The sequence below is a fragment of the Arabidopsis thaliana genome, chromosome 3 (assembly GCF_000001735.4).
Source record: "Arabidopsis thaliana chromosome 3, partial sequence".
NCBI classification, from domain to species: Eukaryota; Viridiplantae; Streptophyta; class Magnoliopsida; order Brassicales; family Brassicaceae; genus Arabidopsis; species Arabidopsis thaliana.
The window spans coordinates 15107563-15132294 of NC_003074.8; the positions used below are offsets into that span (position 1 = coordinate 15107563).

Consider the following 24732-nt stretch of genomic DNA (forward strand, 5'->3'; position numbering starts at 1 on the left):
CAGTTTTGAAGTTTGTAATTGTATAATTACTTGTTCTGTTTAACATTTGTGCTTGAATCTTAATATTTCAGCTTTGAATCTTAAAGTTTAAAGTTTTCAAATGACTTTTCAAATATAAAGTTTAGTAACAAGATTAAATTAAGAAAATCATTAATTAACGCTAATTACAACAGTAATCACTAAATACAACAATATTCAAGCAAACATTATATACAAAAAATAGTCGCAATTATCTTGCAAATCCATCGCAATTATTGGTAGGGACTTGCGACTACTCTAAAAGAGCCACGCAAATCCATCGCAAATTTTGCTAGGGAATTGCAAAAACCAAGCACTCTCGCAAAACCATCGCAAAATTTGCGAGGAAGAAGCGAGATAGTTAATCTGCTACGAATTTATTACGGATTATTCCTCTCGCAAAGTGCGAGTGTTTCGCAAGATACTTTGTTCCTCGCAAAATTTGCGAGGAATTAACTACCGCTTCCACTTTGCGATGCACGTTTTGCGAGGAACCGGTTTTCCTCGCAATTCCCTCGGTATACTCGTTTTCCGAGGGATTCGCTATAGATTCTTCCGTCGCAAATGACCTATTTTTTTGTAGTTAACACAAACCCAGAAATTACCGAAATTATATCAAAATGTAGATTTAAACAAGATAAACATCTTTGCTCAAAGAACTAAATGTAAAAACGAAATAGATTAAGAGTAATTAAGGTTTCAAGATTCTAAAACACAAAGCAAAACTACAAAATAAAAGCTTGGTCTTTTGGACAAATCCCAAAGAACCTATTTATACTAAAATCTCAAAAACCCTAGATTCACTAGAAGACAAGAGACTTGAGGCGGTTTGGATTGATGCTCGATCTTGGGGATCTAGTAAAGAGGGTGCTGCAAAGTCTGCGCCTTTTCCTCCATGCTCTGAGTGATCAATTGGTCGAGTAGATGCTTCTTCCGCTCCTATTCGTATGCTCAGATGTCTGGTTAAGTGGGGAATGAGGAGGATCTGAAGACGCTTTGAATGATCAACAAGTCTTGTAGAGTAGGTTGCCCTTGATCGAGTAACTGGTCGAGTAGAGGATCGAGTAAAAGGGGAGAGTAGATTGATCTGCGGCTTCCTTTGTAGCTGCCTGGATCGAGTAAATGGGTCGAGTGAATTTCTCTGCTGTTTCCCTCCTGGTTTGATAGAGTAGGGGGTCGAGTAGATTCCTTGTAAGCTCCTTCTGCACCTGAAAACACACCAAAACATGCAATATGTATGCAAGATGATCCTAAATGCGTAAGTGTGCAAAATAAGCTAAATGTGATGCAAAATGATATGATACAATGAGTGATCACTTAGCTAAATGATGATAAATATATGCCTAAAATGAGTAAAATACAGTGTTATCAACTCCCCCAAACTTATTTCTTGCTTGCCCTCAAGCAAACAAAAAATCTTGAGTTGAAGGAGAGGTTTGAAGGTGGGGATTCAAAAACCGAAGCATGCATATAGAGCGGGTGAGATCAATGTCCAAGGTAGCTAATTCTAGGTTGCAAGGTGATAGATCCTTACTTCAAAATTTTAGCCATACTCGACACAATGCAACCTAACAACTGCCTTAATCTATTCAAGCATTCACATCAACCAATTCTTTTTAACTTTTATTAAGCACGAACAGTGGATCAGGAAATGCAATGGTTATGAACTCATTTAGTTTTGGGCTTAGGCTAAGAGACAAAAATGGTCCCTCTAATGATATGGTCGAGTAACAGGGGACTCTCATAGAAAAGATTGAGCTTTAACAGAATGCCAAAGGTAAAAGCCAACAGATACATACAAGAACAGACTCCCATCTAGCTATGATATATAATGCGATAGCTCAGAAGATGATCCCAGTCCCTTAGATGTCCTAGCTCTACCCTTATTCCCATTCTTTCTCATTTTTGGTTCAAGTTCTCAAGGGTGTTTCTTTAAAACGATTCAAGAGTCTAGCGGGTTTGGTTTTAAACTTTGATAAACTTAAGGCTTTTCTTCTAAACTTATAGCATATACGACGTTTTACCCTTTTTTTTGAATCACAATGCCTAACTTTCTTTGAATTCTAAACCCTTTACTAGACTAACACTTTTTTGTATCCCCCTTAAGAACTCTAAACTATTACTCTCTTTTATTTTCTTTTTTTTTCATTCCCATTATATTTCCCATTAATTCCATACACAATCCCAATCCCAAATACAAGTCTCCACCTAGTCCTACCTAACCCAAAAAGCGTGGGTAGGTCTACATGAAAGATTACTCTTGTCGGCTCATACCTAACACGTTATACCAAGCTCAATCGGAAAAAGACCTCACAATCACACACAAATGATCTTTCGCTTGAAATAAGGTTAGGCGCAGAGTATGGGAAACAACTCTAAAAGTGAGAGTCAGCTACTTGGATTAACAAAGGGTGGTGAAGTGAATAAGATAATCCAAGTATGTATATGGTAGCCATGAGTTCACAAACAATGCATATACATGATAATTGCAAATTTATTTCAGGTTCTAATAGATAGAGAATGACATCAGATTAGCGAGTTTCGAATCAAAGTAGTATAGTCAAGTTGTAAATTCAAAGCAGGGTGCAGTTTTACTTTAGAGAAACAATCAGTTATGCAACAGAGAACTAACAACCTGGGCATTGAACTTACTTCGCTGAATCTAAACATGCTTAACGGTTTGAAATCATCATTATCCCCTATGCAAATGAGCAATCCTAAATGCAAGCACTCTATATACAATCCCAAAATAAAATGCAATCTACATGACACTCTGTTTTTGTGAAGTCATTTTCTGAAAAATTTTAAAATTTTATGGGTTTTTTATGCCTTAGATGATGCAAAATTTGAAATAAGTAAAGAGAACAAAATGTCAAACATGTCTTGAACCCTCCCCCCAAACTTAAATTACACAGTCCCTTGTGTAATAAAAATCTGAAAAAGAATTCAAGACTAAAACACAAAACACAAAGAAAAATAAAAAGCTATGGTATAAACAATGGTGGTGGTGGTGTTACCTCAGCGATCAGGTGAAGTAGGCGAAGACAAGGTCATCCATACTCTCCTTTATGTAGCTCCAGGGAGCGGGTTGTGCTGGACTTGGATTGGTTGGATGCTCTACCCTTTGCTCGGGTTGTTGATCGAGTGGCTTGCCCCAGCATCCGATTTCCTTGTCTTTCTGCGCTTCTTTAACTTACTCCTCCTCTCCTTCTCCCTAGGTTCAAAGTCTGATTGCCTCGGTGGTGAAGGTGCAGCATGGTGTTCTCTCGGCTCATATGAAGACTGTCTTGGTGGCGAAGGCGGATCATATTGCATAGGTTCATGTCAAGTGGATCCGCTTCTCCTAAAAGGCATGTCTTGTGGCATCGCCGTAGTAGAAGAAAACAGCTGAACTTGAGTTGGAGAGTGTTAAACTTCTTGTTGAGTGCTGCGAAAGCTTTGTCTTGAAGTTTACACTAGATTCGGAGGAAACCAAGGCGCTTGCAAATTTCCTTTGAGTCTTTACTTTGCCTTGGCGCGGAGTACTTCTCAAAGTAAAATTGTTGTGATGCATAAGACTCGTCCATAGGTTCTGCCTCATTATCTGAATGTCGAATTGGAGTTTCATCATCATTCACTCCTTCCATTGGCACAACTTCATCACCTGAACCATAGAGGTTCTCTATTGGTGGGCAAAACTCGATGTTGCTGCCATCTCTAATCGAAGTGGAAGCGGGATTTGGGAGGAGAAAAATAGATTATCCTGCTTCAGGGCGATCGAACTGATATTTATATAGGTCATTCTTCTGTTGCGACCAAAAGTTCTTGGAATTGATAAGGTGCTGCATATCAATCCATCTCGGAGCAATTGGATTTAAATGCAGAGGTACATTGCATGCTCTCAAAATTGGGGTCATAACTCCTCCCACAACCATTCTTCCTGGTTTCTTAAGTCCCTTAGCCCATCCTTTGTAGCTCAGCAGATGTTCGATTAGGTAGAATGAAACTGAAGCGTCTGTCTGATCTCTTGCTAGAACGGTACCATCTGATGCTAAACCAAGCAGCTCCTGCAGCGCTGGCTCCATCAACTCTAGCTCTCCATTGACAAAGGTCCCATTCCCCTCTCTTGCAAATAGTGCACTGGCCAAAGACCTATGAAAGTATTTAACAACCAGACTCCTTATTTCCTTTCTTTTGGTTCTAGAGGAGGAAAATCCATGTTTAAACCCAAGCGTGGCCCAGAATGACTGGAGCTCTTTCTTGTCAAAACGATGATTCGTGTCCTTTTCGCTTGGAAATCCATACATCAGCTCTAGATGCTTGATTGGAAGCCGATATTCTAGGTCATACACACAGAACTCCAAGTATCCCAAACTTCCGTCTGGCCTGACTCCGTCGTCCTCTTACTCTTCATATATGAATAATTCGACAGATGAAAGAAACTGGATGGTCTCTTCTTCATATCCCTCCATTGGTCGAAATATGTGAATATTCAGGTTGCACTGCTTAAACATGTAGTTTACATCATCATAGATGCCGAGTCTCTCCATGGTCTCAGGATGAGGGAATCGAGTTCCTAAAAACGCGTTGCGCTTCAGCAACCTATAGTACTCGTTTCGAGTGGCGCACTTTTCTGATTCCAAATCATCACCCCCTCCTCTCTCCGTTTGATCAGCGTCCTCAGGTGAAACCATTTCTTCCTCAGAGTCTTCATCTACAAGTTTCAGCCTTCTCCCACGGGCTTCTTTCCTCGGGATCGAGTGTTTTTGGCAGGAGAGTTGAAAGTTTCTTCTTCTTGCATCGCTTCCTCCTCTTGGCTTGATTCGTTGTGATCGATCTCGAAATTTGCTTGTTCTCTCCTGCTCGACCCCATGGATGATGGTTCAGAGAGTCCTCGAGCTGCTGCATGCAAAGAAGGTGTTGGATATCTCTTCGATGGTGAGAGAGCTCTGTTCCGGATCCTTGACAAGAGCGTGCACTTGTTTGTCATTGAGAACAAGAATGGGAGAGACTCAAAACCAAAATTCAGTAGGTTAAGAGATCGAATGATGGAAATAACAAATGAATTTTGCAATATTTTTGATAAGAAGGGGAAGTGAAGGAAAGAGAGAGAGTTATAAGAATTTGAGAATGCTTTGGTATGGGAGGTGGAGATATGAGGTTGTTGAGTTCGGGAATTGCGATGGGGGGGGAGGGACCAAAGTGATTATGAGGGGACAAGAAGACAAAGAGACATCATGGATTTCAATGGAGGCGGGTCACGAGCCGTCGGAGTCCGCAAGGTAGTCTCTTTGGTTTCTTCACTCGATCGGACGGTGGAAAGTACTTCACTCTTAAGCACTCGATCAAACGGACCAGATTAAACCTCATGAATTTACTCGATCAAAGGGTGGGGATGATTCCTCTATTTGGTCATTCAATCGCACAACTCAGAACACTCCTCTTTGTTTTACTCTATCAACGGTTGAGATGATTCTTGACTTGATTTAAATTTACTCGACCGTTGACTTCCTCAGGATCAATGAAATAAACCTGAAACACATAAACGAAAACATCAAAAATAAAAATGAAAATAGAAAGTTATATACATGGATAGACATGGGACTGCCTCCCAAGTGAGCTTGTTTTAAGTTGTTGAATCAAGTGTTCTTCTTCAATAGAGGGTTTATTGGGCTGTTTAGGCACTCATGGAGAATAAGTCAGAAATAGGGATTTCCTCCTCACTCAACAACTTACTCTCTAAGCTTCTTTCCTCTAAATGAACTCCTTTCTGATCTTTTGGTGCAAACCATTCTGTTCTGAAATCATTGTCCTCTTTGATAGCTAGTGTAGTTTCCATCTTCTCTAGATCAATTCCCATTAAATACTTATTAACTCTTTTTTCAAAATCCCAAAGTTAATCTTTCAGCTTCATCACTCTTGAAGACAATCCCTCTATGACTTTGCTCTGCCATTTAAATTTTTTCTTAATCTCATATTAGTCATCTTCTGTAGGGTCTTCAGTCTGAGCTAACCCTTTTAAGGTTTTATTCTGGTGGCCAAAAGTTCTCTTCAGCTTGCTGAGTTGAGAAGTATAGTTAAATCTTGGTGGGTTTCCAGGTTCTGTTTCTGCATCAACATCCATGTCCTGAATCCCAAAATTTTGACCTCCTGTTGTTGATGATTTCCCTGAAGCTTTGCTGATGTCAAATTTCATATTGATACCTTTTTCAAAGTTTAGATCAATCTTTCCATTCTTGACATCTATGACTGCTCCAACTGAAGCTAAGAATGGTCTGCTTAGGATCAGGGGATCCTTTCCTTCTTCATCCATATCCAGCACTACAAAGTCTGTAGGTATCTCAACATTTCCAATCTTGACAGGCAGATTTTCTATTAGACCATGAGGATGTACAACAGAACCATCAGCTAAGAGTAAAGCTAGGTTGCAGAACTTGTATTCCATCACTCCTAGCCTTTTAGCTGTAGAGAGAGGTATAAGGCTAACAAATGCTCCCAAATCACAAAGGCACCTATTGAATGTCAATGGTCCTAGGGAGCATGGCAGAGTGAATGAATCAGGATCATCTAGCTTTTCTTGGATGACTTTCTTCTTTTAAATTTCTTGAGTGATGACACTACTAATCATCTCTTGATATTGATCCTTCTCGAGTTTTTCCACTTTAATTTTTTTTCTGAATGGTGAGTATCCAGCAAAGGTGTGTGCTCTATAGTACAGATGAATTGCTGGATGGCAGGTGCAACAATTTGAGTTGAATCATCCCCTTCTTGAACCATACTGTCCTTAGTATTGTTGAGCTGATGATTTGGTGGAGACTCTTCTACTTGTTGAATGGTGATAGCATTAGCAGTAGCATAGTCCTTAGGATTCTGAACTGCTTTTTCTGGAAGTTGCTGAGGATGCTTCGGAGCAGAGGTGGATGCGAACTGACTCTCCACATACTTGACTTTGGAATTCAAAGCTTCAAACTTAACATTTAGATCGTTGTAAGAACAACCTATCTTGTTGTGTAATTCAGCTATCTTCTTGTCAAAAGCCATAGCTCCAGTAGCTTGTCCCTGAATGATCTATTGAATAAGTTTCTTAATTTCAGGATCTTGTGTTGTTGGGGCTTGTTGTGGTTATTGAGTGAACTTTGGTGGTGGATTCTGCTGTTGGTATCCTCCATTGAACTGTTGTTTAGGGACATAACCTTGGTGGTGGATACACTTGATCTTGGGGGTTAACTACATTATTGCTTATGTAGGAGAGGTTTGGGTTGGGCTTGTAGTTGTTGTAGCCCTTGTTGAACCCTCCTTGGTTCTGAATATAGCAGGACTCTTCTGTTTGGTCATTCTCCCCTTCTTGCATTTGGAATTGCTCTTCATCAGTCATGTAGTGTATCTGCTTCTGCTGAGCCAAAAATAGTTTGTCTAGCATTTCATTCAGGGCCTTGATATCTTTGCTCTGTCTATCCTCAGTGCCTCCAGTTCCTCTCACTGAGCGATCATAGTCTTCATTGTAGCACCCATCATATTGTGCTAGATTTTTGAGTAACTCCCATCTTTCTGCTACATCCTTGTTCAGAAAGTTTCCATTTGAGGCAGTGTCGAGTTGCATTTTAATTTTTGGTAAAGCCCCTCTGTAGAGTGTGCTCAATAATGAAGCTTTCTTAAAACCGTGATGGGGGCACTGAGTGGTGTAGCTTTTAAACCTCTCCCAAGCTTCCGAGAAAGTTTCATTGTTTTTCTGGGTAAAGCGTGAGATCTCGTTCCTCAATCTAGCTGTTCGAGCATTAGAGAAGAACTTGGCAAGAAAAGCTTTTTTACAATCATCCCATGAGTTGATGGAGCCTAGGGGAAGAGTCTTCTCCCAGTGATGTGCCTTGTCTCCCTAAGAGAAGGGAAATAGTCTGAGTTTAAACCCATCTTCAGTGACACCATTGATCTTGGTAAGGTTACAGAGCCTATCAAAGCTATCAAGATGGTCCAGGGGATCTTGCATAGGCAAACTCTTGATTTCAAAGTTGTTGTTTGAGACCACTCTTGATTTCAAAGTTGTTGTTTTGCACTGGTGGTGGCACTATCCCTTGTCTTTGGTGATGATTCCTAGGTGCATCACCAACACCAATGTTTCTTGGTTGATCAACTATAGGTGGATCTTGATCCTCAACTCCTTTGTCCTCTTGATCTATAGCAGCTGGTCTTTGCTGATCACAGGCTGCCTTTGCTTTGGTTTCTTGTAACTCACGACCTATTCTGTCAATCCTGTCTTTGAAAGGTAGTAGGTTTGCAGAACCTTCAGACCGAGTTTGCATGCACAAAGATTAGTACCTATACCACAAAAACAAGCAGACGAAAAGATGAGTTAGTAACTTGAGTATTATAAAAGAACTTGATCTTAAATTTTTCTGATATCTTGAATGTAACAATGCAACAATGAATTGGCAACGACGCCAAATAGATAAGTAGGTTTTTGCGCCTACTTATATGCTGAAGTGTGGTGTGTTCAGTTCAATTCCCCTTAGACACTAACATGTCGATGCAACTATAGGGGGTGTCAATCCAGTCCACTGTTATTGCTAGCAATCACGATGTTTACAGAAGCAACTACGTCAAGCCAGATTATAATGATGGTGGGTTTCTAGTAACAATCCTAAATCAGGATTCAAACAACAAAAATGAGAACTTAAGAGCCCTACTCGATCATTGGGTCGAGTAGAACCAACATGTGACAAGTTTAAGAACCAAAATGTTAGTTCATCAGGTGGCTAACAGGCCAAAGGCAAATACCCTAGACGATAGATTCAAAATCGGGTCAATCCACTCTTGTGACAGAGATCCTCATAACTTTACCACTTCCTAATCTCAACTCTCGTTACTGAAACATAGCAGAGCAGGATTTAAGCAACAATCTACCAAAGTCAATAAGCAGTCTAAACAACCAATCTCTTGGGCTAGAATCTACAAATCTCTGGAATTCGTATATCTGGCATCCATTTGAACATCTTTTGGACGCTGGATACATATGGTCGAATTCCCACATTAGCCAGCAAACACCGCATAGGGGCCAACGAATCTAGAAGGGATCTAAACTTATCTTAACCACCTGACTAACCTAGAGATTACCCTAATCTAATCCATCATCAAGAACGCTAATCACTATTCAAGCAACATAACTAAGAACACAAACCCAAAAAATTACAGAAATCATATAAAAATGTAGATCTAAACAAGATAAACAACTTTGCTCAAAGAACTAAATGAAAAAAACGAAATAGATTAAGAGTAGTTAAGGTTTCAAGATTCTAAAACACAAAGAAAAACTACAGAATAAAAGCTTGGTCCTTTGGACAAACCCCAAAGAACCTATTTATACTAAAATCTCAAAAACCCTCGATTCACTAGAAGACAAGAGGCTTGAGGCGGTTTGGATGGATGTTCAATCTTGGGGATCGAGTAAAGAGGGTGCTGCAAAGTCTGCGCATTTGCCTCCATGCTACGAGTGATCAATTGGTCGAGTAGATGCTTCTTCCTCTCCTATTTGTATGCTCAGATGTCTGGTTGAGTGGGGAATGAGAAGGATCCAAAGACGCTTTGAACGATCAACAAGTCTTGTAGAGTAGGTTGCCCTCGATCGAGTAACTGGTCGAGTAAAGGATCGAGTAAAAGGGGCAAGTAGATTGATCTGCTGCGTGGATCGTGTAAAGGGGTCGAGTGAATTGCTCTGCTGCTTCCCTCCTGTTTTGATAGAGTAGGGGGTCGAGTAGATGCCTTGTAAGCTCCTTCAGCACCTGCAAACACACCAAAACATGCAATATGTATGCAAGATGATCCTAAATGCCTAAGTGTGCAAAATAAGCTAAATGTGATGCAAAATGATATGATAAATGAGTGATCACTAAGCTAAATGATGATAAATACATGCCTAAAATGAGTAAATACAGTGTTATCACTGACTAACCTAGAGATTATCCTAATCTAAACCATCCTCAAGAACCCTAATCACTACTCAAACAACATAATCAAGAACACAAACCTAGAAATTACTCTATACATATCAAAATATAGATCTAAACAAGATAAACAACTTTGCTCAAAGCACTAAATGGAAAAACAAAATAGATTAAGAGTAATTAAGGTTTCAAGATCCTAAATCACAAAGAAAAACTAAGAGATAAAACCTTGGTTCTTTGGAATAACCCAAAGTGACCTATTTATACTAAAATCTCGAAAATCCTAGATTCACTAGGTGACAAGAGACTTGAGGCGGTTTGGATAGATGCTCGATCTTGGGGATCGATTAAAGAGGGTGGTGCAAAATCTGTGCCTTTGCCTCTAAGCTCTGAGTGATCAATTGGTCGAGTAGTTGCTTCTTCCTCTCCTCTTCTTATGCTCAGTTGTCTGATTGAGTGGGGAATGAGGAGGATCGGAAGACGCTTTGAACGATCAACAAGTCTTGTAGAATGGGTTGCCCTTGATCGAGTAGTACATCGAGTAGAGGGTCGAGTATTGTCTGTTGCTTCCTCTGTAGCTGCCTGGATCGAGTAACTGGTCGAGTGAATTACTCTGCTGCTTCCCTCCTGGTTTGATAGAGTAGAGGGTCGAGTGATTTGCTCTGTATACTCATTTTGCACCTTAAAACACACAAAAACATGCAATATGATCCTAAATGCCTAAGTGTGCAAAATAAGCTAATTGTGATGCAAAATGATATGAAACAATGAGTGATCACTAAGCTAAATGATGATAAACACATGCCTTAAATGAGTAAAATACAGTGTTATCAACTCGCCAAACTTATCTCTTGCTTGCCCTCAAGCAAACAAACTATCTTAATTTGAAGGAGAGGTTTGAAGGTGGGGATTCAAAACCAAAGCATGCATATAGAGCGAGTGAGATCAATGTCCATAAAAAAACCATATGTGCTCTAGGAAACCAAACATATCCTCAAGAGTTTTGATGGCCAAAATATAGTCTTTTCCATAGACTTTGAAGATGATATACCCCAACCCTTCTTCTCTCGACTCATGGCAAGGTAGCCCCCGAAACCACTATTGTAGGCTGAGTGAGGGTTGGCCATGAGACCCAAAAGACCACTCTTTTCAAAGAGGTACTCGACATATTCTGTTATGCCAAGCTCTTTCATGGTTTGGGGGTGAGGGTATCGAGTGCCCTGAATATCGTGAACCACCAAAAGCTCATAGTAACCATTTGGCGACAACTTAGTCTTCTTTATCAAGGATTTGGTGATCCTTGGAGTTATTCAGGGACATAGTCTTCATCCCCACCAAGGTCTTCATCCACAAGGCTTCTCTCCTCCGCCATGGCTCTCTTACCTCTTGCAATCTCAGCTCTTCTTCTATTGATAATAGGTTTTTAAGATCAATTAATCCTAAAACACTATCTTGTCGTTGTAGTATTTTAGGTGTCAATCAATTCAGGTGTGATGCAAACAGATGAGATGTGATCAGAAGTCACTAAGTCAAGCCAAGTAATAACAGTTTTGGGATTTCTAACAGTCCTAAGCGAATATGCAAAAAACAGAAACTTTAACAGAATTACTAAAATCACTCGACCACAACAGGCTGATGCCAGAAGCAGGATGTGGTCGAGTAAGAGGTCGAGTAATGAGACAACTGTACTCGACTGCACAGTCTGTTGCCAGACATTGGGTGTGGTCCAATAAGTTGGTCGAGTAATTGCAAAAACTAAGAAATAGACAATGAGAGATTAAGCGATAACGATAAAACAGAGAAATCAGATAGACGAGAAATTCCTAAGGATGGGATAATCGAATAGAGTGGTATCCTAGCCAATTCGAATGGTTAACAAGGGCAATCAGGCTATCCCTAGACAACATGTTCAACAACAGATCAATTCACTCTCGTGATAGAAATCCTCAAGCAAAGCTAGCCCAGACTAATTCTCATTAACGCAATCTAACTTTGCAGGAGGTCGAAGGGTTTTCTTGAAGACCTATCAGCAAGGATTAAAGTCAGATCGCAAGGCCTCTACTGAGTGAATTCCAGCTTCCTTGCCACAGAGAGTGGCATTAAGCTTACTGAAGCTCCTAAATCTCATGGACAATTTCTGAAAGCCAATTGCCCAATAGAACATGGTAGAGTGAAAGATCCAGGATCTTCCAGCTTTTCTTGAACGCTCCTCTTAACAGTGGCTCTAGACGGATTATCATCACATTCATCTTCTGAATCCTTATACATCTTGATCCTTTCCAGAATTGAATTTCTCATATCTTTGTGAGGGTTCGGGATCAGGTTGAGAACTTGTATTAAAGGCATCACCACTTCCATCTCATCAAGCTGCTTCTTTGCAAGAGAACTGTATCTTTCTATCCATGCTTTCCTGAATTTCCATGGAAGAGCACGTGAAGGTAATGGTGCTGGCTTAAATCGTTTTACCATCCTCTCAATGATGGCTGCTTTCTCGTCCAGGGTAGACTGAGTTTGAAAACGAGATCAAGCTGAATGGTCGAGTCCAATAACTGAAATTGCAATCTGAGTAAAAGCCTCCCCTTTCTGAACATCACTGTGAGTTGGAGACATGTCGAGTTGGTAGCTCTCGATCATGACATATAGTGATAGCGTGAGCGGTAGCGTATTCCTTCGGGTTTGGGATTGATTTCCTTGGAAGTCATGTTACTTTGGGAGCAGAGGTTGACCCTGTTTGTCCTTCCATGTATCAGACCTTAGAGGTAAGTGCCTCAATTTTGATGTTCAGATCGTTGAAAGTGCAATCAACCTTGTTGTGGATTTCTGCCATCTTTTTGGCGAGATCCATTGCTCCTGCTGCTTGTCCTTGGAGAATCTGGTATAACATATTCTTCAAATCTGAATCTAGAGTTGGTGAAGGTTGTTGGTTTTGCTGCTGTGCAAACCCAGGTGGTGGAAGTTGCTGCTGATAGTTGCCCTAGTACTGCTGCTTAGGAACATACCCCAGACCCTGGTTGTATGGAACAAAGGGTTTGGATTGATTCTGCTGCTATGAAGGGTAGACTTGGTCCTGCGGGTTTGCAACAATTGTACTTCTGTAAGACATATTGGGATGGTTCTGCTTGAAGTTGTTGAAACCTTTGTTGTAACCTCCTTGGTTTTGCACATAGCTGACCTCTTCTGATTGCCAAGTCTCCCCATCCTGGACTTGGAACGTCTCATCATCTCCCTGAAAATGAACATGCTTATGTTGCACAAGGAGTAGGTTGTCCAACTTGTCATTCATAACTTTCATTTCCCGGCGGTGCTTCTCATCAAAATCAGAGCTGGAGCAGATGCTTCTATCATAATCTTCATTGTAGTTACTATCCAATTGAGCCAAGTTCTCTACCAGCTCCCATTCGTCTTGAACGTCTTTGTTGAGGAAGTTCCCGTTAGAAGCGGTATCAAGAAGCATCCTGATCTTGGGAAGCACACCTATGTAGAGAGTGCTGAGAAGTGAAGCTTTGGAGAAACCATGATGAGGAAATTGCGTGTAATAACCTTTGAAGCGCTACCATGCTTCACAGAAAGTCTTAGTGCTTTTCTGTGTGAAACCAGAAATATCATTCCGAAGTCTTGCAGTCCTGGAGTTTGAGAAAAACTTAGCCAAGAAGGCTTTCTTGGAGTCATTCCAGGAGGTGATAAAGCCTTGAGGAAGCGACTTTTCCCACTAATGGGCTTTGTCTCCAAGAGAGAATGGAAACAATCTAAGCTTGAAGCCATCCTCACTAACTCCATTGATCTTTGTTAGGCTGCAGAGCCTATCAAACTCGTCTAGGTGATCGAGTGGATCCTCCATAGGGAGGCCGTGAAACTTGTTGCTCTGAACCATGGCAATGAGACCGCTCTTGATCTCAAAGTTGTTGTTCTGCACTGGTGGAGGCACGATGCCATTACGCTGATTGTGGTTGCGTGGTGCATCGCCTGCACCAATGTTGTTTGGTTGCACTTGCTCATCTACAATTGCAGCCATTGTATCTGTTTCTGTCTGTGTTCTGAGTTGGCGAGCAATACGGTCGATGATATCGTTGAATAGGAGATTCTGATTTCTTTGTGACCGTGTTTGATAATAGGTTATTAAGATCAATTAATCCTAAAACACTATCTTGTCGTTGTAGTATTTTAGGTGTCATTCCAATCAGGTATGATGCAAACAGATGAGATGTGATCAGAAGTCACTAAGTCAAGCCAAGCAATAACAGTTTTGGTGTTTCTAACAGTCCCAAGCGAATATGCAGAAAACAAAAACTTTAACAGAATTACTAAAATCACTCGACCACAACATGCTGATGTCAGAAGCAGGATGTGGTCGAGTAAGAGGTCGAGTAATGAGACAACTGTACTCGACTGCACAGTCTGTTGCCAAACACTGGGTGTGGTCCAGTAAGTTGGTCGAGTAATTGCAAAAACTAAGAAACAAGCAATGAGAACGATTAAGCGATAACGATAAAACAGAGAAATCAGATAGACGAGAAATTCCTAAGGATGGGATAATCGAATAGAGTGGTATCCTAGCCTATTCGAATGGTTAACAAGCGCAATCAGGCTATCCCTAGACAACATGTTCAACAACAGATCAATTCACTCTCGTGATAGAAATCCTCAAGCAAAGCTAGCCCAGACTAATTCTCATTAACGCAATCTAACTATGTAGGCAATAAGGATAGACTGATAAAGTCAATAAACGCTCTAAACGGCCAATCCCTTGGGATAGAGACGAATATCACAGGAACTAGTGGATCAAGCATTCCATCAAACACCTTCTGGGTGCGGGAATGCCTTGGATCGAATTCCAGTTGATTAGAAAGAAATAAGCAGTAAACATAACTAGTCCTGAAGGGATTCAATCAATTCTAAACCTTAACCATTCTACAGACTAAGGATTCCACAACCATTCTATCCCATCCTTAAGAACTCTATGTCACTACTCAGACAACATGCTCAAAGACATAAATGCAGGTAAACAAGTATATTGCATAAGTGAAGAGATAAAGACTAGAGAAACAATATGACAGATGAAATCAAATGCGGAATCTGAATAACTTGGAAAAATCTCGAATTACAGGTTGTAGAAACAAAAGCGGCGCAGCCAGAGTAAAACAGAAAATAAAACTGAAAGCAAAAACTCAATGTCGACTAGATGTCCCAGGACAAAACCCTAAGACACCTATTTATACAAAACGAAATAAAATGACAGTAGATGGGCCGGGAACCTAATCGCCCTGGCCCATAGAGTGATAATGGACCGAGATGGGCTTCGTGATTGGATGAAGCTCCGGACCGCTTCCAAACACTTCTTCTTCTCCTCTTCTCTTCCTAATGCTCAGCTTGTCTGGTTGAGTGCGGATTTGAGTAGATTCTGAAGATGTGATCGAGTGCTTGGTCGAGTGGAGGTATTGGTGTTGAGTGATGATGCACGACCAGGGGGTCGAGTAGTGTGGTAGAGTGAACAGCCGAGTGTGGTTAGGTGGTGTGACGAAGTGATACTCGACCAGGGGGTCGAGTGGTTTCATCTAGTGGCCTGAGCTGCGGTTACTCGACCACGGGGTCGAGTAGATGGGAAGAATGGCTCCAATGTCACTCGACCAGGTGGTCGAGTATTGTGCTGGATGTACTCGGCCTGGGGGTCGAGTATGTCTTTTGGTTCTGGCTCGCTTCTTCCAATTTGCTCGCCAACAGCTCTAAATCACCTGAAAACAACTTAGAAATACAATATGTATGCAAAGCTATCATAATCATGCAAAGTATGCAAGAGTGATGAGAAATGATATAAAACAGTGATGAATGATATGAAACTAGACTCAAAACGATGATGAATGAACATAAAAAACATTCAAATTATAGACATATCATCTATCACTAGCTAGAGCTTCGGCGGTTTGTTGATTGAACTGCCTGTACTCTTCCATCTCTCTCTCAGGCCTAGTAGACCAAGACTCAGCCTCATCCAGGTTGAAATCGGTGTCCATTGAAGATCTGTTGCTGTTTGAACTCATGGTGAAACTGAACTCTTAGAAACCAAAACTAAAGCTTAGTAGGTGAGTCAAAAACAAAAGGAAAACGTTTATGGCTTTGGTCGAGTAAAATGGGGGGGGGGGAGTGATTTCTGAAGAAAGCTGAAAACTGAAATGTTGGGGATGATTTGGAACATAAATCAAATGAGAGAGATGATAGTTGGGTGCGCACAAAGGAGAAAGTGAGGGATAGTGATATCTTAGCTTTGATGTTGATATGAATGAGTGGAGGAAAATGGTCTCCCATGCTTTCTTGTTGATATAAGAAAGTTTAACCGAATATTATTGAACATGATGGGTAAATGCTTTATCCACCGAGTAATAGAGAAATGGGGGAACTAGTGGGCCACTCGATAACCATGCTTGGTCGTTTGATCACGCCACTCAACCAATTGATGGAGTAAAATGATGAAGCAAATTTACTCGACCAATTGATAGAGTAAAATTACTTCTGTAACAGATATTTCTTGATCACAGACTCCACAGTTCTACAAATCCTGATTTATTTCTTGAATTTTAAAAACACTAAAAAACATATCAAAATATCAAATTTAAATATGTACAGAGATAGACATGGGACTTCCTCCCAAGTGAGCTTGTTTAAAGTCTTAAGCTAGACTCCTTACTATTTTAGGCATTAATGGGCTCCTGGAGGTGAACTGTAATTCCTTCAGGAATAGGGCAATCTACCATGTAACGCTTGACCCTCTGCCCATTTACAGTAAATTCAAAACTTCCATTTCCAGTAAGAGTAATTGCCCCATATGGCAATACTTCTTTGATTGTGAAAGATCCAGGCCACCTGAATTTGAGCTTTTCTGGAAACAACTTGAGCCTGGAGTTGAATAGCAGAACTTCGTCTCCAATGTTGAAATCTTTTGGTGCGATCTTTTTGTCATAGAAGGCTTTTGTTATTTCTTTGTAGATCTTAGAACTCTCATATGCTTTCAGCCTAATCTCTTCCAGTTCATGCAGGTCGACTGCACTTTTTTCTTGAGCTCCTTTGATTTCCAAGTTCAAGAGTTTGGTTGCCCAAATAGCTCTATATTCCATTTCTATTGGTTAATGACAAGATTTCCCATATAGCATCTGGAATGGGGTTCTTCCAATAGGCGTTTTATATGCAACTCTATAGGCCCACAAAGTCTCATCAAGTTTAGTTGACCAATCCCTTCTTGAGACACCAACAACTTTTGTGAGTATAGCTTTGATATGCATGTTTGACACTTCCACTTAGCCACTAGTCTGAGGATGATAGGGAGTGGCAACCTTATGCTTAACCCCATGTTTTCTCAACAAACTTTCAAAGACCTTGTTTATGTAATGCGAGCCTTTATCACTTATTACTACCTTGGGGATACCATATCTGGGAAAGATAATGGGCTTAAACATTTTCAGAACCACTTTGTGATCATTGGTCGGTGCTGCTATAGCTTTGACCCACTTGGAGACGTAATCCACTGCTACCAGGATGTAAGTATTTCCATATGAGGAAGGGTTGAACGGATCCATGAAGTCTATCCCCCATACATCGAAAACTTCTACCTCAAGAATGGGATTCTGTGGCATCTCATTCCTCCTGGATATGTTCCCGACTCTTTGGCATGGATCGCATTTTCCTATGAACTCTTGAGTGTCTTTAAACATTGTGGGCCACCATAGACCTGCTTGCAACACTTTTTGGGCGGTCTTAAAAGTGGCGAAATGCCCTCCATAGGTGGAGTCATGGCAATGTTCCAGTATACCCTGAACTTCTCCTTCAGAGACACACCTCCTGAATAGCCCATCATTTCCCTTTTTATACAGGTATGGTTCATCCCAATAGTAATGGTGTATATCTCTACATAACTTCTTCTTTTTATATGCATCCAGACTCTGAGATATCATACCACTTACTAAATAATTGACTAAATCTGCATACCAGGACAACTTTTCTTCTTCAACTGCATATATTTCATCCAGTATGTCCTTTGTGCTGATATTTTTGTTAACAAGGTCGTAAAACATCAGCTTTTCTTCGGGCATAATGTCATCTATCGGGATTGAATCCTCAATCCTCATTCTGGAGAGATGATCTATAACTCCATTCTCTATACCTTTCTTACCAATGACTTCCATGTAAAACTCCTGAAGTAATAGTATCCACCTTAGAAGCCTTGGCTTGGTTTCCTTCTTTGCGTAGATGTCCCTTAGTGTTGCATGGTTTGTGTAAACCTTCACTTTGGAACCAACCAAATAGCTTCTAAATTTCTCAAATGCGAAAACCACAGCTAACAGCTCCCTTTCTGTGGTTGCATATCTTGTCTGAGCTTTGTCCATTGTTCTACTGGCGTAGTAGATGACGTGAAGTTTGCCATCAAACCTTTGACCTAGAACTCCTCCAACTTCATAATCGGATGCATCACACATAATCTCAAATGGATAGTCCCAGTTGGGTGCTTGAACGATAGGGGCAGACACCAACGCTTCTTTTATCGAATGGAAGGCCTTAAGACAATCTTCATCAAAATTGAACTCAGTTTCCTTGCACAGCAATCTAGTGAGGTGTCAAGCAATCTTTGAAAAATCTTTTATGAATCTCCTGTAGAATCCTGCGTGGCCTAGAAAGCTTCTGATATCCTTAACTGTTTTAGGGGATCGCAGCTGAATCATGACATCGATTTTTGCCTTATCGACCTCAATTCCTTTACCAGAAATCTTGTGCCCTAGTACAATTCCTTCTTGAACCATGAAATGACATTTCTCCCAGTTGAGTACCAAATTGATTTTCTCACACCTTTCTAGAACCCTGCACAAATAACAAACATGAGGAGAAAGAGGATCCATAGACTGAGATCATGAATACTCCATTATCTCCTCAATAAAATCCGAGAATATTGAAGTCATGCTTCTCTGGAAAGTCCCAGGAGCATTACATAAACCAAAAGACATTCTCTTATAGGCAAAAGTTCCATAGGGGCAGATGAAAGTGACTTTTTTCTTGATCATTAGGGTGATTGCAATTTGAAAGAAACCACTATAGCCATCAAGAAAACAGTAATAAACATGATAAGCTAGCCTTTCTAACATTTGATCAATGAATGGTAAAGGAATATGATAATTTCTAGTTGGAGCATTTAGTTTTCTCTAATTAATGCACATTCTGTGTCGAGTTATAGCTCTAGTGGGAATGACTTCATCTAAATCATTTTTAACTACAGTCATACCCCCTTTCCTAGGTACACAGTGGACATGAGAGACACAAGTACTATCAAAGATTGGGTAGATGATATTAGCGTCAAGTAATTTAAGAATTTCCTTTTTAACCACATCTTTCAAATTCAGATTTAATCTCCTCTATGGTTCAACAATAGTATATGATTCATTTTCAAGATGGATCGTATGAGTGCATAAACTAGGTGAAATTCCTTTAATATCAGCTAATGAATACCCAATTTCTTTCATATACTTTCTAAGCTCTTTTAACAACTGATGCACTTGTTCATCACTTAATCCATTATTAATAATGACAAGATAAGTATCATTTGGACCAAGGAACGCGTACCTCAGACCTTTTGGAAGAGGCTTAAGGTCAACCTTTGGAGCTTTGAGTTCTGACAAGTCATCTGAACTTGCATTTTCCTTAATTCTTTTCATAATCAGATTTTTGAGGTACTTGTGGGAGTGTGGAATGAACATGAAAGCATCCATTAACGACATTCTTAGTTCAATCTCCTTTAGCTGCTTATCAAAAATGGCTTTGTATTTTTCTATTCATCCCTTTTTGAATCTTCCAGAGAAAGGCATAGTCGGTTTGTAGGGTGGTAGAGCAAATTCTTTGTTCTTTTCTGCAACCACAGCTTTTCTTTCTTCAAAAGTTGGCTTTGCTCGATTGAGTAGAGGGTCGAGTGAGGCTGATGGCTATCAAGTTTAGTTGGTTCATTAATTTGAACTTTGTTTTGAAGCTGATCTTCTCCTTCTTGAACTTCACTGTCCTTAGTGATCTTTTCTGTGCTCTGGTTATCGAGCAGTTTCCAACCACTGCGAAGTGTAACTGCGTGGGCATATGCTTTGGGGTTTTGAATGGCTTCTCTTGGATGTGGCCCTGTATGCTTAGAGGAGGTATTGGAAACAGCTTGGCTGTCCATGTATATCATTTTGAATGTTAGGTCCTCATATTTGTTTCTTAGCTCATTGTAGGAACTATCAACTTTACTATTAATCTCACCCAATCGTTTTTCCAAAACTATAGCTCTAGTAGTTTGACCCTGAATGATTTGTTGAAGCATTTGTTTCATGTCGGGATCTTTTCCTACTGGGGCGTGTTGTGGTTGTTGATTGAACCATGTTGGTTGATTCTGCTGTTAGTATCCTCCATTGAACTACTGCTTAGGGACATAATGGCTTAGACTTATTATGTTGGGGTGAATACACTTGATCTTGGGGGTTAGCTACATTAGTGTTTCTGTAGGAGAGGTTCGGGTTGGGCTTGTAGTTGTTGTAGCCCTTGTTGAATCATCTGGATCTAAATATAGCAGAGCTCTTCAGTTTGATCATTCCCCCCTTCTTGCATTTGGAAGTGCTCTTCATCAGTGATGTAGTGTATCTGCTTCTGTTGAGCCAACAACAGTTTGTCTAGCTTTTCAGTCAGGGCCTTGATATCCTTCCTTTGTCTATCTTCAGCTTCTCCTGTTCCTCTCACTGAGCGATCATAGTCTTCATTGTAGCACCCATCAGATTGTGCTAGATTTTCGACAAACTCCCATCATCTGCTACATCGTTGTTCAGGAAGTTTCATTTGAGGCATTGCCGAGTAGCATCCTAATCTTTGGTAAAGTTCCTTGGTAAAGCTTCTCTGTAGAGTTTGCTCAATAATGAAGATTTCTTAAAACCGTGATGGGGGCTCTAAGTGGTGTAGCTTTTAAACCTCTCCCAAGCTTCGTAGAAAGTTTCATAATTTTTTCTGCGTGAAGCCTGAGATCTCGTTCCTCATTCTAGTTGTGCGAGCATTAGAGAAGAACTTGACAAGAMAAGCTTTCTTACAATCATMCCATGAGTTGATGGAGTCAGGGGAAGAGTCTTTTCYCAGTGGTGTGCCTTGTCTCCCAAAGAGAAGGGAAATAGTCTAAGCTTAAACCTATCTTCACGGACACCATTGATCTTAATAAGGCTACATAGCCTATCAAAGCTATCAAGATGGTCCAGGGGAACCATGAAATTTGTTTCCTTGGATCATGGAGATGAGAGACCACTCTTGATTTCAAAGTTGTTGTTCTGAACTGGTGGTGGCACTATCCCTTGTCTTTAGTGATGATTCCTTGGGGCATCACCAGCACCAAGGTTTCTTGGTTGATCAACTATACGTGGGTCTTGAACCTCAAGTCCTCTGTCCTGTTGACCCTAATCTAATCCATCCTCAAGAACCTTAATCACTACTCAAGCAACATAACTAAGAACATAAACCCAGAAATTACTGAAATTATATCAAAATGTAGATCTAAACAAGATAAACAACTTTGCTCAAAGAACTAAATGCAAAAAAAAAAAAAATTAAGAGTAATCTATACATTTGATCGAGGAAGAAGATGCTAAATTAGTAGCAAAGCATCTTCCAGCAAAAAGAAAAGACAAAAAACGTGACGTTTATCAGGAACCGCGACCACACTACGATCCAAAAGAGGTCAAACGAGGAACGATCTTTGTCGCAATGGATTCTAAATACCAATCTCCCCAACCATCGATGTCGATCGACATTGCTACACGGTTAAGGTGGCTAATTCGTTTCTCCAAGTATTTCAAATCAAATACTAATTATTTCGACTTCTCTAGCTTAATAACTCTAGGAACAACATTATCTAAGTCTGGGGGAGCCAAAGGGTAACCATATCTTTTCTTTTCTTAAGTCAGTCGTGTCGTTTTTAGATTTATGTTTTTTATTGAGTGAAATTTTGTTTGTCTCCAATTTTGATCTTTCTCTCGAGTTTATTGCCTGGTTGATTAACTGTTACAGATTTGATTCGATCTGACTAATGGAAAATCCTGAGGGCAAACCAATAAATTAGAGGACATCCATTATTCCAACATATAATCCATAAAGAGAGCTAATCTCACTGCTTTTCCTTTTTCCTCGTCAAAAATGTTAGTGTTCATAGAACTTGACTCCTTGTTCATATATGATAATGAGACTGATATACCTAGATTTTCACTGCTTTTAGCTATGATTTAGGTATAGTTTTAAGAGTCATTTTGTTATTTGTAGAGTCTTTTCTACTATTTTTCAGGTCTTTACATGTTTGGGATGCATTTGGAGATTATGGAGCATTCTGGAGCAAAACAGACAACTTAAGCTGCGGCAGCAATTCGGAGACGGAAATTGACGTAGGTGTCGATCGACACAACCCCTGGTGTCGAGTGACACCAATACCTGACGACAATTCAATTGCGTAACTTATTGATGTTTTGAAGATTTCCAAATTCGGCCCAGAACTTTCCCTTATTTCCAAAGAAGGCCCAGATGTTTTTAGGACTTATATATTGATTTCTCTGGTCATTGGTTAGACCTAATTCTTATTATCTCTTTTAAACTTGGGAGCAAAACCCTGTGGAGACTCCCTTTAGAGAAGATTCTTCTAAACTCCTTTCTCTTCTTAATTTCATCATTGATTTCTTATTCAATCATGTTTTGTTCTTCTATGATCATGCTTGAGTAGTCCTCTTGTTGAGTTTAGGGATTCTCATTATGGATTTGGATGAATTAGTAGATCGAAACCCTATTAGCATAATATATTTAGAATTCTTCATCTTAGATTGTTCTTAATGCTAGTTTTAGAGTAACTAAATAGAACTTGATTTTAGGATAATAGATATGCCCACCATAGGTATCTATTACTGGAACTATCTTAGATGAGCCTAGTATTTAGATGCGTGCTAGCGTCCATTACTTGGGTGAACTTATCAAACCTGATTATAATGATTGCTTAGTTCTAGGGATTTACAAGAGAGTTGGGATCAATACTATTAAGCATAGTGAATTTCGCGGAACACCACCGGTTACTTTATATTAGTGATTTGTGTTCTAGAATGATTCGATAAAAATCTTAATTTACTGCTAGATCTACTATTCTGATATTTCCTGAGAATTTCCCTAAGCCTGACATCTTAATCATCTGAATCTACAACCAATTTTAATTGCTTTCTTGTCTTTTACTTTTATAATATTTTCTGTTTAGCTTTATTCAAAACTGTTAATCTATTGTGTGATCCGAGAATTTTGTGGAATTCGATCCCTAAGTGCTATAACAACCTCTTTATTTGAGAGAATAGTCATTAGGGTAATTTGACTCATATCAGAGACCAATGTGATAAAGAATAAGTATTCATCTCTCTTATAAAAAAATATAGGAAAAGAGAGAAATTGAGAGGATTTCCTGTAGTGTATAGGGATAGGAATATTTCCAATGATCTCATTATTTTACACTTTAAAGAATGATCAATTGCAAATGTTGGAAATATGCGGAGGATATATATTCGGTGATGTGAGTACTTCTTTGTCTAATCTCTGAAAAGAATAAGTCTTGAGAGAGAAAGAATACTAAAGGAATGTTAAATAGTAGATTTATCATGGTATAGTACAGGAATGAGTCTATAAGATTCTTGAATATTAACTTGATTGATGAGACTCAATGATGAAAGCCTGTTGGATACAGTTGTGGAATTTGTTATGAAATTTAGGATATTGTGTAAGCCTGTGGAAAATTACATGATAGTTAGGACTTGATTAGAACTGCTAAGTACATTTTGTTTAAATGATCAAGGTAATACGTTAGAGAGATCGGGAGTTTCTGCGTTTTTAAACTTCTTCCACAGGTTCGGTTTTGTGTTTTTCTTGAGGGGAAGCAAAAGAAAAGTCTGAGGGAGCAGATATATCTTGGTTTCTTACTAATTTCTAACATGATATTAGAATAGTTTTTAGTCTTTTCGTATGTTTACAAGTCTTTACAGGTGCATATCTACTTTTGAGAGCTATAGAGCCACATAGGAAATTTCGGAAGCTTTTTAGCAAAGAAGATGGGCAAGGACGTTATTCACGGGATGGTGTCGATTGACACCCCACTGGTATTGATCGACACCCCACTGGTATTGATCGACACCCTTATCGACCAAAGGATTTCCTCACGTTTCATCAAGTCATTAAGAATAGCAGAAGTTCCAGAAGTTTTTCTAATTTTCAAAATAGACTCTACACGTTTTTAGTAACCTATATATATATTTAAAGTCATTGTTTAGACTTAAGCTTTGTGTGTGAGAGATTTTCTACTTTTGGAGAGAAGATTCTGAACTCCTTTAACGTTATCTCATATAATAATTCAATTCAATTTATTCGGATTATGATTGGTGTTCTCTTAATCATGTATGAGTAGTCACCTTGTTGGGTTTTAATGCAGCAACAATAGAGCTTTAGAGAAAGGACAAGTGGACCTACGAGTGGGAAATGGAGCAAGAGTTGCTGCATTGGCTGTGGGAACATTTCATTTATCTTTACCTTCTGGCATGGTTTTAGAAATTAATAATTGCTACCATGTACCTGCTATAAGTAGAAATATTATTTATATTTCTTGTTTGGATTTGGATGAATTTTCGATTAATGACAAGTGTTGTTCATTTGATCGTGGTGATATTTTTGTATGGTATTGGTCCATTAGAGAATGGATTTTATTTTCTGAACCAAAGTGTGCCAGTGTATAACATCAATACCAAAAGATTTAAGT

At 39.6% G+C, this 24732-nt stretch overlaps 5 pseudogenes across 5 annotated transcripts; 1 reads left to right on the forward strand and 4 right to left on the reverse strand.

Moving 5' to 3' along the window:
• Positions 1–3043: 3043 nt before the first annotated feature.
• Positions 3044–4691, reverse strand: AT3G43130 (annotated as a pseudogene; the record flags this gene model as incomplete). Its single annotated transcript has 1 exon — positions 3044–4691.
• Positions 4692–4868: 177 nt separating this feature from the next.
• AT3G43140 lies at positions 4869–5283 on the forward strand (annotated as a pseudogene; the record flags this gene model as incomplete). Its single annotated transcript has 2 exons — positions 4869–5029; positions 5145–5283.
• A 311-nt stretch (positions 5284–5594) lies between these two features.
• On the reverse strand, positions 5595–8294 carry AT3G43141 (annotated as a pseudogene; the record flags this gene model as incomplete). Its single annotated transcript has 1 exon — positions 5595–8294.
• A 2590-nt stretch (positions 8295–10884) lies between these two features.
• On the reverse strand, positions 10885–14040 carry AT3G43142 (annotated as a pseudogene; the record flags this gene model as incomplete). Its single annotated transcript has 1 exon — positions 10885–14040.
• A 2578-nt stretch (positions 14041–16618) lies between these two features.
• On the reverse strand, positions 16619–21991 carry AT3G43144 (annotated as a pseudogene; the record flags this gene model as incomplete). Its single annotated transcript has 1 exon — positions 16619–21991.
• Positions 21992–24732: the final 2741 nt, after the last annotated feature.